General features: G+C 48.9%; 1 long non-coding RNA gene across 1 annotated transcript; it reads left to right on the forward strand.

Moving 5' to 3' along the window:
* The first annotated feature begins 716 nt into the window (after positions 1-716).
* LOC144160902 (uncharacterized) lies at positions 717-2,267 on the forward strand. Its single transcript, XR_013320432.1, has 3 exons — positions 717-1,111; positions 1,193-1,334; positions 1,591-2,267. It is a non-coding gene; the product is annotated as an uncharacterized LOC144160902 (long non-coding RNA).
* The last annotated feature ends 8,847 nt before the right edge of the window (positions 2,268-11,114 follow it).

The following is an 11,114-nucleotide window of genomic DNA, read 5'->3' on the forward strand; positions in this document are numbered from 1 at the left end:
TGCTGCCCCGAGGAAACTTGTTGAGGTGCAGGCGTTGTCATCCCTGCAATTTGGACAAGCCATGAGCGCAGGCCAATAAGTTTTTTTTCTCGGTCGCTGGGACCCATTCTGGCTTTTGCTGAAACTTGCGGTCAAGAACTAAATTTCCTTTTGTACAGTGGCGTCGGTTGGTCGTGTGTATCGTGTGCAACTTCGCTCTGGAAGAAAAACTGTGAGCGGCATTCTCATTCCACGCAGAAACGTTTGCGTCGCAGGGGTTTGGTCCACGGTGTTTTGCACTGTTGCGTGCTGCTTGAAATTCGAAAAGGGGCGGGACAAGCGTCGCTGTACTTATCTGCCCTTGGAGAGTGCTCAGCCACATAGAGTTCTACTTGTCCATTTGTTCTTGGATGGTACAGGGCGAATGTGACAGCTGTGATGCATTTGCCAAAAATACATCATTGGCATAACGCGGAAAAAAAAAAAAACAGCGCAGGACTTTAACCCAGGGGGGTTAAAGTTGTTCTCAAGCCCCCCCCCTCCCTTCCCGACAGAACAAAAATCGCGGTACTTTGTAAGCGTACCTAAAGGCTCAGACAAAATACATGGTTGGTTCATTAAATAGACTCCATTGTCCGGATAGCAATGATACCAATCTTATCGCAAGCTTCAAAGGGATACTCGAGATATTAAAGAAAACCTCAGAAGCAGTGGCGAATCCCCAGCCCATGGAGGAAAGAAAAGCTTAGGAGAGGCCCTGACGTCACACCCAGCGCAGCCGGAAACGCCATTTCTGTAAGTCGAATGGCGGACCATTGGCCCTCCATGCCATTGGCGGACTCTTTTTGCCTCTCTCTCTCTCGGTGCACCTTCTCCGCCTCCTCCGTCCTGTATCGCCTCTCTTGTCGTCTGCATCTGCCAGCGCCGAGCCGGCGGAAATCAGCTGATAGGCAGGTAGAAGGCCGTTTTGCAGCGCGTGACCGTGAACCTAAACGCGCGGTTACACTGTTACACGTCTTCAGTGTGGCCGCAGCAGGTTTGCGAAGCGGCTCGCTCTAACAATGCCGCAATGCTCGGTGCCAGGCTGCAAGTCGCGATCGGTACCCAAGGAATTGGGCGTCACTTTCCACCGGTTAGTGCATCATTCCGCTGACAAGTATTGCTGTACATTGGTGTGCATTCATCCTTTGTTTGCAATCGCCGCCGTTTATAGGTGCCCAAGCGATGGAGAACGCCGCAAACAGTGGGCGAACGCCATGCGGCTACCGGACTGGAAAGTGCCCAAGTTTGCGTTGCAGTTTCACTGGCAATCCCAGAGATGACTAGTCAATTAAACGGCCGTTCTATATATATAGGTAAGCAGCACTTCATGCAGATTTCACGCTAAAAAATTGTGGAATGTTTTTACCGTTGTTCGCGTGCCTTCGATAGAATTTTTTGCGAAGGAGGAGGAGGAGGAGCAGGAGGAGGAGGCAAAACATTTTATTGAGTAAAAAAAAATGAGAGGGTGGGTGGCGTCAATAAACTTTTTTTCGCCAAGTTTCAACTTGTCTCTGTGACAATAAATTCAAGGTGATATCAGTTGAAAACGTTCATACACTAACCTCGCAGTATGAAGCGTTGAAAATCGAAATCCAGAGCGAGACCACAAAAAGATCCAGATTCCAGATCCAGCACTCTTCCAGTCAACAGACGGACACCTACTAAGGTAATAGGACGATGGAATTATATCAACTGGGAATCTACCTTGTAACAGTTGCAAAAGCACTGCCGCGCATTGCCGGCCTAGCAAACTATATATTGCGGCGGCGATAACCAAAAAATTGAGTTGCGAATCGTTCGGTTGCAAGTCGCCTACGTACTGCACACGTGTATCACTTCCCGAAAATCTACCAGACGGGTGTCCGCGCGTACGACGGGACGGCGCGTTCACGATATCTGCACTTCAATAGGCGCGTCGTGATCGCGACCGGAGCAATAGCTTGACGCGGTACAAGGTGCACTTGCAAGTAGAAATTAAATGACATATTCCCATCGGCGCAGCTGTCGCAACTCGCAGCATCCTTTTCGAGTTCCGCAAGACCACAGCGCAGCAAAGCGAAGCAGCAATCTTCGCAATCGGACGACAAGGCAGGCGCTGCCTTTCCTCCATGACTGGCGAACGGCGGGCGGGCTGTTGCTAGGACGCCGTTGCTAACGCTACTTACAATGGCCGCCGAAAACACGTGACTTCCTCCACACTTTTGCCAATGCGCGGGGATAGCTGGGGGCCTCTCCTAAGCTTTTTTTTCCTCCATGCCCCAGCCACTTTCCGGCAAGTTCTCTATGACGTCACAGGATCCTGCTGGTACGATTGGCGCTCAATGACCTAAACCACCGCCACAAAACATGATCGCGCGAGTGTTGAAGGGCCTCTCGTTCAATTGATCCTATCATTTGAATTTTAACTTGCTGCTAACACACTCATAACTACGTCTTAGTGCTGGCCTAAACTACATCACTGCGACCAATATTACGTCACTGCAGCGCGAAATTTGCAAATTTTTTATATGTGTTGCTTTGCTTCGGTTGAAAAACATCTTCTTTGACTGGAATGGAGCTCAGTCACCAAAGGCTAGTTCTTTAAATTTAACAAGGTTGTATTCTGTCTTCAAATGGGCTGTCTTGCTCAGATATTGGTGTTGATTATGATGGTATTTTAGTGCCAGGTGAAGTTGTAAACGGGCAAAAAATCCGCAGACTACGTGGTGCAAATCTGCGCCAGTGATACGGGACGTATACGTAGTTTCATGTGATTACTTGCTTTATATCAAAGTGTGTGGTATGATGAGTGCAACATCCGCAATAAAACGGCTAGGCCTTAAGAATTAGTTTTTTAGTTGCTGTTGTCCAAAATGCGGAAGAAATTTTTTTGTATATGGGCATTTTACGCCCGTACATCAGCTTTCAGTGTAAGGCCAATGGAGCTCATTTTGTGCAGCCCACATCGAATCTATGCACTTACGTTATGTGTAGCGCTGGTCTGATTGCACGAACATGGTAGGACTAAGCCCTCACGCAAAGCGGAATAATTCAGCCATCGGTATTGCCAAGCCTTGTCAGTTGAAATTTTCGCTTCTGTTTTGATTCTGTGACGCAGTCCACCTCGTAGCTTCCAGAGACGCTGGGCGGACATGAGAATCTTGTGCTTTGTACCAACATTAATCTGGATAACATTTCCATACAGCCCAACTGTAGTCTCTGCTGTAATGAGCTCCCCCTTGGTGTTTTAAAATGCTTGCATTATTCTCTGTCAAGTTTTCAATGCTTCGTGCATAAATGCCCTATAGTCTGCCTGAAGGAGGTTGCTATCCAGCAACTTTTCTGGGGCGGCCATCCCCTTTAGTTGTAGGTACCACTCCTGGATAAGGTAGAGCAAGTCACTGCAAATTTCACTATTCAATGCTATATAGAACTTTAAATTTAGCCAGAACAAATATTAATGCAAAGACGGCGTTGTCTGAACATAGTGTTGCGGTTGGTCATGTTCTACGCAAGTTGAGCAAGATCTTGCTGCGTGTGAAATTTCGTCGAGAGATCTGAGGAAAGAATTATAATGAGGTCCTACCATTCTGGTTTGAAACATTAATGAAAGAACATACTTTTAGAGGACGCGTGCGCTGCTTTGTTCAGCCGAGTACACACTGTCGGTTTTAATGCTAAACGATAAAACAGCATGGACGGGAATGTATAGGGCGCATAGGAATTTTGTAGTTTTCGTTAGCGACACGGGAAATGGAAACTATGTTGGGAAGCTCCTTGGTCCACCAGAAAACGGAGCCTGTTGTACAGAGCCAGCATGGCCTTCGGGCGTGGGTCGATGCTCGAAACAAGTTAGCATTTTGTTGCCTGCAGTGAACCAAGAAAACATGCGTAAGGGCATGGCCCCGCGTACATAAATGCTACAGACTACCGTGTTTCAGCCCGAAACGGACAGTAATAGTAGCGTTAGGCACTCGATCGCTTGGTTGACAGCGACCGTGATGTTCAAACTGAAGCATGGCTTCAGGCTGCGCCTCCGTGACGTCAGCTTAGGGATTCTCGCATTTGTCGTCTGCTTCACTCAGGATCGCTCTCCCTGCTGTTTCTGTGCGCTCGGTCAACGTCTGATGCTTGTCCGCACCAGAATTGGCGTGTGGGTAGTTTTTTATCGTAATAATAGGCTTAAAATCGCATACACTAGCTCATAGTGTCAATTAAAGTATAGTTTTGGATACCGCTACGGGAGAAACATTGCCGGCGCCACCCCATTCCTTGCGAATCCGGTCCTGTGCGGAGCGCGAAGAGTCGGAGCTAGGCGTCAGCTTCTCATGTAAGCATTCGAACAAAAGGAACAGTCAGCTGCTAATAACCGACCACAGCGAAAATGGAGGACCAAAACAAATTCTAGGCCTTCAGGGCTGTCGGCTTTGGCAGAAGGCATCACGATTCCCGGTAATCATATGTAAGGTAAAACAGTTTTTGCAACCTTGCCGAACGCTCGAACGCGTTTTGTCACATCACTTTACGTTGTCAAGGCATGAAAGTTTGCTGACATGCACTATAGACTGCAAAAACTGTAGGTTGAGTTCCAAATAACCCAGTGTGTATATACGCGCGTGCTGATTCTATACCAGGCATCTAACCAGTATGGAGGTTTATTGAGCAAAACGAGTCACGTCTTCGTTAAATTTATAGTAACACATATATGTTTGTTAAGACCTGGAGGGATATTTCGGAACATTTTGCACAGCCATATCTTCCCGGTATTCGGATATGCGTTATAGGAAAACTGCACTCAAGAGGAGGAGGAGGAGTAAGAGGAGGAGGGGAAAACTTTGTTTAACAATTAAATCGATCTGGTTAGTGGGCCGGGTCCTCAGTCCAGGACAAGAGACTAAAAGTAATTATCTACAATTCATAGAACGCCAGCCCGAGTGGAATAGGATTTGTTCTTCGCGCCTGGAAGTGTTGAAAAGCAATACAGAGCTACTTGGAATTCTTCTTCGGTTTCGAGTCTTGTAATATATGCAGGTATACTATTTATTACGTTAGTTAGCGAGTATATTATGCCTTGAACACCGTAATCATGTCCTCATTGTTCGAGTTAAGACTCAGTTCGTTATGATAACGATATAATTACGATAGAAATTCGGAGCGCAACAACAACAACGAACATTTATTGAAAAGGATGGCTCAAGGCCACATGGGGAAGAGGAGGGAGGGGAGATGAAGACCTCAATAGTGTCCTAACATGGAGGAGTCCAGAACGAACCGCCAAAGTGCGGATAAAGTCTGTTTGATGCGGCCCTTCGGACGGATCCAGTCCTCGTAAGCGAGTACCCAGGCAGGCCGATGTGTCTCACGTGGCCCTACGAGACCTATGCAGTCCCATACAAGGTGATGGATGGTTGGCTTCAGTGACTGCCCACATGCGTAGCAGACGTACGTAGGGTCGGATGGTGATGCCAGCGCACATGAAAGGTCTTCGGAAGCTGCTGCAGTGGAATTGCCGCTCCTCAGTGGAATTGCCGCTCCTCGGAGCGCAAAAGCCGTCTTCGAGTACTGTGGATCACGTTGTTTAGGGCGCGATCGCGGTGGCGTAGCACAAACCTTCTCATTGTATTTGCATGTGAATAAACAAAGCACACTGCCGATATGCACCTATTTGCACGCAGCCGTAATGAAAGCCAATTTGTGAAGAAGGGAATGTATGCCATACAAAATGAAGGAAATATCCACACGACCTTTGTGAGGCTCCCAAACATCCCGAAACCTTCTGATAAGAAGTTGGTGACGGCGCAGAAAAATTAATGCGTTGGGCAGAAAAAAAAATCAAGAAACATTATTCCGATACAAGACAACAACGAAAGAAACAGAAGAAAGCCGCTTTATTTCCTGCTGTGCGATAAGCGTGTAGAGGCCGCTGCTTGGTACGTAGTATTAGACTGTTGAGTCTTCATAGGAGCATCTAAAAAATACTGCAGGGAAGCCTACGCATTTTGAATACTTATCGAGAATCTCTGATCGCTGATCCTCGCGGATAAGCAAGAAAGGACGAGGTACACACGATCTTCTGACCGATACACTGAAGAAAGTTGTTCTCTATCTCTTCGTCTGTTGCAAACTTGTGGGGGATACAGCTTCAAATTATTCAGATGTGTCAGAAGCTGGCAAAATAACTGAGTCGCAAGAAATACGCTTTTTAACGCACTACAGCAACGAAGCGGGCGATTTCTAGCCCAGGCACTGTTGCCCCTCACAAGCGGAGTGTAGCAGACGACAGCGGCGCGAATCCCTAAGCCGACGTCAGAGCCAGGGGGCGCCACTGAAAGATCTCACCGCCAATTGGCCGCGAGGCCCACCACTGGAGAGTCCGGCGTTGCGATCGTTTTGACGTCACGTGTAGGATCCCCGTTCCTATCTTGCTGCGTACTTCAGCACGTACTTCGTTTAGGATGCGCGTTCCAAAAATATTTTCATGTTAATTTCCGTCGTTTGAAGTTAATTCTCAGTGCGTCACGCGCAGTTTGACCTCATCGGGACTTTACAACCGTATCAACTGTGGTACATTATCCGCAAACAACGGTGAGCGGTGTGGTGTATGCGAATGTATGCACCGAACCCGGTGTAAGCGTAAGCTGCGGCTCGCCCCGATCAACAATGTATACTACGACGATCGCCGAGTAGTGAAGTTTCTAGATTTTCTTTGTTTGTGAGAAATGTATAAAGCAGGAAATCATGAAGCGTGTATTGCTCGCAGAAACGCGACGCACACGCACCCGCTGTGCCTGCCCGCACGGCCGACGGAGCGGCTCGAACCGACGCAGGTCGCGACAGCAAAACTTGTCGCCGCTTTTTAAAATCACCAAGGTCGTGAAAAAGTAGTTCCAAATTGGTGAAAGTGGAGGTTAGTGTGGTGAAAAATAGTGCTAGGTAGTGTCATCCGCTGTGGTTTTCAAAGCGACGCTCAAATATCTGTCGCGATTTACGCCGACCGGCCGCGGAGGTCGGTCCGGCACCGCCGGCCCGTTTACGCGTGGTGTGGCGAGTGGCCGAAGGTTGGCCGAGGCCGTGGCAGGCATCTTGATTATTACCGCGGATACAGAGTTCCACGTACGAGAAGAGGGATAACAGTGCGGTGATAAGTTGTGTTAGGGACTGTTATTCGCAACTGCAACGATAGCGGCGATGAAATATCTCCCGCGACGCTACGCGTTCCCAACATTCGATTGTGCACCCGAAGGCGGCGGCGAGCTTGTTGGAGAAGACCCTGTCGTCGCGCGCGCGCGTGTTGCGTTTGGGTTCCCTTAACTTCTTGGGGGCCCTCAACGCTCGGTTCTTCTATTCTAAAACTCCACATTACCGTGTTTTGCCTCGAACACAGCCTCGCCTTCTGTAAGCAGTTGTGGGTTTCGAAATTGATGCTAGAGAAAGGCAGGTTCAATTCCCATGCCGAGATCATAATGAAAAGTTAATATAGCCATTCCCAAACCCGCTCGAGGGCGCTGAAAACTCGCGCGTTCATACCATTGAGGATAAGTTGTCGCGAAAAGTAAAGAGCCGTGCAGAGTACATGCTACTAGTGATCGTCAATCAAATCCGGGCATAACTATAAAAACATTGTAGGGGAAATAGGCACTGCTTAAGATAAACTAGATCACCGCAGCACGTTTAAGCATGTACGGCGAAGCAATCCGATCACCGTTCTCGCGTAGCCATTCATTTACCAGGCAATGCGAGCAGAACGCGCGGTGAGATCACAAGTGAGCGACGCGTTTCCGTCGCTGTTACAAGGTATTCCCATACGCACACAGTCTCGTACATGTCTCGTCACAAGTATTTCATAATGAGTTTACAGCGTACTTTTAATTTCTCGGCTTCAGTTGCATCGTCCTTGGCGTTAGCTGGCTGCGTACGAGCTGTGGGTTGCGATGGTAGCAACTACCTAAACGCGGCGGTGTCGCCGGGAACGAGCGAGTCGCTAATTGCTTGCCCGGATTGTTTTGTTCGGTCTGCAGACCACTTTTTTGGGTAATTCGCATAGAATCCACAAGGAGGGGGGAGACGGTGGTTACAACAAAAAAACACGTGGTCGCGTACGCACAGGAACTGTGTTGTAGCAGACGACAACACGACCCGGCGTCCTACAAGTGACGTCACTCATAGGTGGCGCCACGGTAGGTCCTCGAGGCCAATATTGGCAAAAAATTGCAAAGTTTGCGGAGATAATTCCTGTCTACGGTGATGATTCCTAGGTCATTTTGGTTACTTAAGTAATGCTGACTGTTGCTCAAAATCCAGGCAGAATCACATCAGCGCGCACCCGTATCCCAAGCAACCACCGGACGTCCGTTGGCCGTCCGCCGTACGTCCATTCCGGCTCTAGCGGACGTCCGTATGACGTCCGTTTCAGGGCCGATGGACGTACCATGTACGTCCGTTGGACGTCCGGTTTTAACACTTCTGTACGTCCAGTCGGACGTCCGAAATTGGCTGTATTTTGGATGTTCAGTAAAAATTTCGAGAATCACATGACGACAAGCTAATGTTCTTACAACGAACAGTACAGTACACCGCGCAAGGCTAGCGCACTACCGGGCAGACGGCATACATGAACACAGTGAACTCGCTTCACGTTTCGTTAGCGGTTCTCAATACTTATATATCCTTCGCCAAAGAGATCGTTGTTGGAGTTGGTGAAGTGCTTCAAAACAATTAAAAAATTGGGCTTAATATTAGAAATACGCAGATGAATCTTGCAACCTACAAGCCAGGGTGTTGATGTACAAAATCTTTTTAATTGAAAAGCACAGTAGCTTTTTCATTTTTGCTTTTATATCTAATTTACGCCATTATTTGATGCTTCATAGTAACTTTTTACGTCCGTTGGCGGATGTCATTCAAACTTGCACATCCGTTTCTGGATGTCCACTGTACGTCCGAAAATGTACGTCCAAAAATGGACGTACAGTGGCCGTCCAAACTGGGCCTTGGATGTCCGGCTGTATTTCGGACGTCCCACGGACGTCCGTGGTTGCTTGGGATGGGGGGAAAGGGGAAGGGGGGGGGGGAGCGCGGAAGTTTGCGGGTGTTCTTGTGGTCTGTTGCCTGTTTTTTTTTAATGACTACATCCGTCCGTCATGCCAAATCGATTGAGCATTGAAAGAACGACACTCTTGAGCCCACAAAACTTCAAAGAAAGGCCAGAAAAAGGGCAATGAAAATTCTTCTAGAAAGGCACGTTCGTTTCTTCGCCACCAGTACGAAGGCCCTTCACTTGCGCACACTGCGATGATGATTTTAAAATGGGGTGTAGCAGTGGATGCACGCGTCGGTATGTAACGGGGCAACAAAAGTCGCGATGACGGGCACACCATGCAACAGCGGCTACGTTACATGGAGTCGCATGCCTGTAAATGAAGCAAACTACTAGAACTGCAGCGAGAACAAATATATATTTTAACTCTTCATGTACTCGAACTCTTCGTGTACTTCATGGACAGCGGTAACTCTTGTCATGAGTGACCCTCGCCAACTTTGTGCATCATGGATATCCAGGCGGATACGAGTTGAATTTACGTTTTCCCCCGTTCAGTTACCTATCCGCTTCATCGTGGGCGCTCCTTTCCACAACCAATTCAAACGCAAATATTGCATTTGAAATAAAACGAGATACAAATTTTTTGGCTCGCAGACATAAAGGTACTGTGACATCGTGTAACTATTAGGAAGCGATTATTTAAATCTTAAAGGACTGCAGGGATAACGCAAGGATAAATCAATGGTCAGGGGAAGAAAATGACTTACAATTGGGCTCTCTGTTGTGCGTTGGCACTTCGTAAAGCTAGGGCGCTGCTGTCCTTGCGCCGTTGTGACTCCGGCCGCCGCCCAGGGAAAAAGCGACCGTGGACGCAATGGAACGGCTTTAGTTGTGACCGAGGTCGAACATGGCCATCGGGTATTTGTTACTGTCGCGACCGCCGTCTGCGGGGCTGGTGACCGTCGTGCCTTCACGTTTAGGATTAAGTCGGGAACTGGGGCGGCGAGCCGCAGCGTGCCTCAGCACCGCTTTCAGAAGGGGACACGCAGTGCGCGCAAGCTGAGACCAAGGAATTATCCCATGTCAACACCCTCCCTGGCTCCACAGAAACGTGAAAACGAAAGAAGGAGGGGAGGACGCACGGAAGAAGGGCATACTTCGCCGCATCCAGCTAAAGCATACATTTCGTCTGCCACCGCCGCTTGCACGTGGTTCTGCTTACACACACAAAGATATTTTCCCTTACCCGCCTTCACCCATCAATGGCTGGTGGTCTTCCTTTTTCTACGCTTCCAGTTTCCGTGCTTCCCCGGCCATACCGTGATGAGTCAATCTCCTGTGCTGAGAACGACTCAGCAGGCCAATCATTCTTTGTGTGGCGACATGCCTCACACAAAGGGACACAACGCCCGCCTTTAGCGTCCCGGACGTGGGCTGAGCTTACCCGAAGGCGCCATCGCTTTTGGAGCTGCACCCCTCCGCAATTATCTTGACGCGGGCGCTTCGTTTGTGTAAGCACTGTTACGAATCGGCCAACGCCACGTGTTTTCCCGCATCAGCCGCCACGTGTTTTCCCGCATCAGCTTCCACGTGCGAAACCACGACGTTCGCCACACCCTTCAGGTGCCAGCGCGTCGGTGAGTTACGCCTTGACATCCCCGGCTCAGACGCTTCGCTATCGGCGCGATCAACATTCGATAGCGCGGCCCCGGCACCTTTCAAGGACACTCTCTCCCCTCTCTCGGACGCCACGTGCGGCGAGGCTATGAATGACTCACGAACTGTGGAAAGAGCGTTGTGTGTGTCTGTGATGTTCGTGGCGTGTTACTCTTAGGGGCGTTTGACCTTTGTTGCTTTTGGTATAAATAGAAGCAGCCCAAACGATGAAATTCATTCCTGTCTGAGCAGCGAATCCATGCGGTCGCTCTGCTCGAGTCCTGTATTGTAACCTCGCCCGTCAGGGCATTGTATGTTTTTTGGCTTCGGCTCACCTCTCGCTATGAAGTGAACAGTTACGTTATCCTACTGCTCTGGACTTCTTCACGCCTGCAACACCGGCTGGCCGCTCGCACCA

The sequence above is a fragment of the Haemaphysalis longicornis genome, unplaced genomic scaffold, assembly GCF_048455015.1.
Source record: "Haemaphysalis longicornis isolate Haplotype H1 unplaced genomic scaffold, Haemaphysalis longicornis Haplotype H1 scaffold_11, whole genome shotgun sequence".
In the NCBI taxonomy this organism is placed as follows: Eukaryota; Metazoa; Arthropoda; class Arachnida; order Ixodida; family Ixodidae; genus Haemaphysalis; species Haemaphysalis longicornis.